Raw genomic sequence first — 6285 nt, 5'->3', positions numbered from 1 at the left:
TTATATTATTATATAATATTGTATATTATTAAATATTATATTTATATTATAATACATTTTCCCAATTTAATTAACTTATAATCTATTATATATCTATCAACATTTTTATTTCCCTAATAATTGTACGTTAGATGTGAAATTGTCATGCCTATTTTTTTATTTGATTAATTAATTAGTCCTTCTAATTTTTACTAATAATTGAACGTTAAATGTGAAATTGTCATGCCTATTTTTTTTATTTGATTAATTCATTAATCCTTTTATTAATAAAAATAAAAATGGAACCATTTTATTTTAAAAATAGGTTCTTCTGCTAATAAAATAATTTTAAATTTTAAAAAATATATTTGATCACTGACATTGGAGGCGTCAAACGATTACATTTTTTTCAATCAGATTAATCACGTCTGAGAATTTTGATTAATCACGATTAATTAAAAAGGCTTTTTTAATCAACATTTCATGCCTGCCAAATTTAATTTTGCACCTGTTATGTGTTCATTCTTTCAACATTTCATGTTATGAGGATGTCTTCAACATTTTTTTTGATCCTCCTCCTTTTTTTTTTCTAATCAGTTAATTACTTGTATAATTTAATTATAGGGAAACTTGACTAATTGAGCTGTCGGAAGTAAAAACTTAATATTTTGTCGAGAATGAATTTGATAATGCCATTATTTTTCATGTACAATGAAAATATTGGCAAAAACAGCTTGTTGCAACATGGCCCTGGTTGATCTCTTATACTCTGCTGCCACCCACTGGCTGTTTTTGTAATAACTACCATTGCTTGAATCGTTCTCTTCAGTTCAGAGGCTGCATCAAAATTTCTGTCTGCTCTAGTATAAAAAACAAAACAAACAAAAAACGCATAAATACGTCTTTGGGACACTGGTAATATTTTAAATAGAACACATTAATATGTTTTTGGGAGCAAATGAGTTCATGTCATGATTTTTTTTTGTGACTAATTATTTAATGCTTTAACTTTGACAGGACTAATTTAAATTTACCAATTGATTAATTTCCAATATTTTAATTGAATTCCAACAAATAAACTAACCGATAAAATAAACAAAAAAATTTTTTGGGGGATGAGTGTAATAATAGGATGGAAGTGTTCAAACGCGGATCATAATTTGTGGGCAAACAGAATCGTTTTTTGTGCTCCTGGAAGAATGTGAAGCGTCCTCCAAAGGCCCCTCCCATCCCGGAATGCTGAGAGTGGTCGTCGTCGTTAGCGACGCTCAATCTTCGGCGCAGGCCGGAGGGCCACAAAGGAAGCGGGCGGATCACAAACGCCCCCCAACAATAAGGGCCCGGCTTCAAAGCGACGCGCACGGTTCCCATCAACTTCAACTTGCACAAACGTCGATGCCTGCTTTACAATCGGCCACGAATAAATAGCGAGGTTATAAAAACAATCATAAAGAACAAACAAACAAAAAAAAAGAAAACGAACTGTAACGACATTTTATGTTACAAAATGAACTAAAACTACAAATGATAGCAAAAAATGTCCTTCGCTTTCGTCTTTGGTAATTAATCGAATGCATGAGACTTTGGGGATGATTTTGATATAAACAGGAAGTGACGTCATCTCGCAGCAGCCAATTGAAATGCACCTTCAGATGACGTCACGCCCTTTGAATTTTTTTGAAATATTGCACACAATTAATCCACATTTCTTTTAAAAACTAAAACTAATATTGAAAACTAAACTAAAACTAAACTAAAACTAAGCATTTATCAAATAACAAAAACGAACAAAAACTAACAGAACCACCATGAAAACGAATTAAAACTAACTTTAAAAAAAACTAAACTAAAATGAAAAATTCCATCAGAATGTAGACCTTGAAAAAAACTAAAACTAATACTTAAACTAAATAAAACAAAAATAAAACTAAGCATTTATTAAATAACTAAAACTAATAAAAACTAACAGAAACACCCTGAAAATGAATTAAAACTAACTAAATAAAAAAAAACTCAAAACAAAATAAAATAAAAAAACTAAATAAAATGAAAAATTCCATCAGTTAGAATTTAGACCTTGAAAAAAACTCAAACTAATACTTAAACTGACTAAAACTAAAATTAAACTAAGAATTTATTAAAAAAATCACATTGACCGCAACGGTCGATCAAGTACTTCCTAGTAATCGCCATCTCTGATGTTGATATGAAATCTGCCGAGGACCATGAGCTGGTATCCGACCTCTGACCTCTTCGTGGGTGGGCGGGGACTATCATAGAGTAAAGTGTAGCGGCGGGTGTATCGGATTACTCGGGGGGAGGCGGGGGATGTGTTTAATGACACCCCGCGCTCTTCTGCGTGACCTGGTTACCTCAATCCATGCAATTGATGTTGGGGGCGGGATTACGACGACACACTCGACAACAAATCACACACGTGTGCACGCCCGCGCACACGCATGCACGCACACGCGCGTGCACACGCAGACTTGTCAACGTGTCACTAACACGCTTTAGCATGACTGTTAACAGCCATGCTAATTTCCATTAGCCTGTCTCAGGCATTTCCCGTTTGACGTTAGCATAAAGATAGCAAACTTTCATCAGGATTATCGTTTGGCGGAATATTTTCGACGTTTAAATATACAATTTTTGATTCTGTTTGGTTTTATGACTCAGTATCTATTTTTGATTGAAAAATATTTGAGTGACGATGACTTGTGCTTCAATTTCTAGATGTACAAAGAGTCGTCATGATCTGCTCCAGCCCGACTCGCTAATGCTAATTAGCGCGCTACTTGCTAATTAGCACTTTTATCACTCAAAAAGAACGGCTATTCATACAAAAACGCTTCAGGAATTTTTACAGAGAAGCATCTTATTTTTCAAATTACTCACCGCCATATGGTATCTTCCTACGTTGCAACAACAACAAAAAAAACGCTTTTATTGGCATAACTTGATCGTGACTTTTTCCTTCTACTCGCTAATGTGGCTACAACTTAACAGTGTCAGAACCACACTGCCCCTAAGTGGCCAAATCGGGTACAACATGAACAGCGCTCCCTATAGACGCACTCACGAACAAAGGGCACGACAGTATAAAATAATTGAAGTAAAATCCGTTTTGGGACATTTAAAATGGATTCTTATGAGGAATCCATTTTCCGGCACATGTTTTGTCACCACCAATGGCGAGCAAGGTTATTTTTAGGAAACAAAAACTAAAACAACAAAACTAAAATTAAAAAAACAATTTCGTTAACGAAATGAAATAAAAACAAAAATGTTTTTTTTTTAAATCAAAATTAACTGAAACTACATTTTATGTTTACAAAACTAACCATAACTATAATGATAGCGAAAAAGTCATTTGTTTAAGTCTTTGGTAATTAACTCATTCAAACCCAAAAATATATAAATACATTTTTTAATACTTTGTTCTTGCCTACCAAAAACGTATTTATACGTTTTTAATGTTTGTTTTTTTCTATGCTAGGCTTTGCTGCAGCTTCTAACCTGAAGAGGTCGCTTAAAGCAATGATAGTAATGACAAAAAAAGGCCAGCAGGTGGCAGCAGAGTATAAGAGATCAACCATGGCCATGTTGCAACAAGCTCTTTTTCCCGGTGTTTTCAACAGGTTTGTGAATAATAATGAAACTTAGCTATATTCTAATGCTAATGCAAAATTTAAACACTTTTTTTTTAAACTTATAAAAGAAGAGACTAAACTTTTTTTTTGTAGGTTCCATGTTTTTATTCCCAAACTATTATAAGCCTGATGGCGAGTAACAGAAAGTTTGAAGTAACATTTCATCATCATTTCCGAGTCAAAGTCGTTTTGTGGGAAAGAATGAACATGTAATGCACACACACACACCAACAAAAAAAAAAGCAGATGTTGTTATCTGATTTAGCGGTTTTGTCACCTTCAATGGCCGCCGCCGCTTCCCATGTAACTTCATCTGCGGGCGGAGAAGGCCGGACAACGCCTCTCCCTTTCAAAGATGGAGGCCAGCCGGCTAACGTGTCACCAGAAGAGGGTCAGCGGACATTGGAGAAAACGTGACGGAACGGATTCATTGAATCACGCAAAAGTGCATCGCCACCAAGCAGCAAGGCTAACGTTCGAGCGTTAGCAACTAGCTTTGCAGAACCGTGATAATCGTCATACATGTTCATGGATATTATCAACAAATCAAAATGCCCATCACAGATGTGTTGTGTTGAGGCTAACATTAGCAATTAGCATACCATGGTCATCAAGACGTGCGCGTGTGCATACTTGCTCAAATTTAGGCTAACATTAGCACGTTAGCAAGTAGCCTAGCAGCGGTGGTGAAGTTGATGACGAGTCAGTGATGCAACACAATCGTAAGAACTTTTCAGCCGACCGCAAAAGGTTTGCGTGTTAGCCGTGAGGCTAACATTCGAGCGTTAGCAACTAGCTTAGCAGAACCCGTGATATGTCTATCAAGTGTAATGCAAGTTCATGAAAATGATCAACAAATCACAGCTCGATGTGTCTTGTTAAGGCTAATTAGCATACCATAGTCATCAAGACGTGTGCACTTGCTCAAATTTATGCTAATATTAGCACATTAGCAAGTAGCCTAGCAGCGGCGGTGAAGTTGATGACGAGTCAATGACGCAACACAATCGCAAGAATTTTTCAGCCGATCATAAACGGTGTGCGTGTTAGAGATGAGGCTAACATTCAAGCTTTAACAACTAGCTTAGCTTAGCATCGAATGTGCTGCATGTTCATGGAAATGATCAACAAATCAAAATGTCCTTCACAGACGTCATCTAGACGTGTGTGTCTGTGTACTTGCTCAAATTTAGGCTAATATTAGCACATTAGCAAGTAGCCTAGCAGTGGTGGGGAAGTTGAAGTTTTGTGAACATGAAATGTAGTTTCAGTTTTCATTTCTTAAAAAGCCATTTTTGTTTTTATTTAATTAACGAAATTGTTTATTGAATTTTGGTTTTACTTCTTTGTTAGTTTTAGTTAACTAAAATAACCTTGGTTAGCGGTGAGGCTAACATTAGCAGTTAGCAATTAGCACGGCTTTTTTTTTTGACAAATCGTTCTGTCGTAGAAGCTACATCATCAAGTGTCAACAGGGTGTGGAGGCGTCGCCACGGTAACCGCTTCCTGGCGTCGCCGCGGGAACATGCGGCGCTTAAGGAGAAAAAAAAATTCAGCGGGTGAGTCGTGTTTTTCCAAAAAATAAAAGCTGATGACGTCCACGGCTCCTCAAATGGGATCTTCTCTTTTTTTTTTAGGGGGGGGTGCACGTTTATCTACAAACCCCCCCCAACTGCTGCACCCCAACGCCCCCCCTCCACCCTTGTGAACATTGACGCTAACAAGTGGAAAGCAGTTTTTGCATAAATTTGAGATAATCCAGCGTAAATTATGCAAATGTATTCGCCGGAATTTACTTGGAATATCTTCACGCGCTCAAAGAGGAAAAGTTGGAAAAACACTTGAAAAAATTAATTAAATTCACTGAAAAAAAGCATTACATTTAAAAATAAATAAATAAATAAACATGATCGTACATTTTATGTATCTCACTCTTGTCTTTCTTCAATGATGAAAAGAGTTGAAAAATCATGCACATGCTTTCGACTTTACAACGGTTACGCCTGGTCTGCCATTTTGGCTCCTCGTCCCCCATTTTGGCTCCTCGTCCGCCTCTATTTAGCCCTTAGCTCGTACTAGCTAGCGCTTGTGCACTTGTGGGAGTATCTTTGGCTTTTTCACCCTCTTTTTTTCCCACATCAACCTCCTCCTTTTCTTTTCCATCTACCTCTAAGCAGTAATGGTAAGTACAGTATACATTTTATTGTATTTTAGATTTTTTTTGAATGCAAATTACTTTAATGTAAATATTGACTTTCATGGAGAAATTTGACTTAAATCAAATTATTTCTTATTATTTCTGTATTTCTTTAGAAACTAGACTAAGTGCAATTTCTGGACCAATTGCGTGGGAATGCTGAAAGTTTAATGCCAATAGCTGAATGCCTATGATTGAAATTGAAGGATAAATTATGTTAAAATGACAAAGTAATTACATAACTAGTAATAGTAATATTATCTAAGTGTATTTAGTGCATTTAGACATATGTTTTTATTAGCGACGCACGGTAATGCTATTTTCAACCAATACCGATAAACCAATCATTTAGAAAGTGCTGATGTTGATAACCGATAAGCCGATAATTGTTGTGTTGTTTAAAGTTTAGCATTAGCTTAGCACTAGCTTAATGTGCTAACTTAGCATTAGCTTAGC

Source organism: Festucalex cinctus, chromosome 3 (assembly GCF_051991245.1).
Source record: "Festucalex cinctus isolate MCC-2025b chromosome 3, RoL_Fcin_1.0, whole genome shotgun sequence".
In the NCBI taxonomy this organism is placed as follows: Eukaryota; Metazoa; Chordata; class Actinopteri; order Syngnathiformes; family Syngnathidae; genus Festucalex; species Festucalex cinctus.
The sequence above is the reverse complement of the archived record's forward strand: the minus strand, read 5'-3'. Positions refer to the sequence as shown.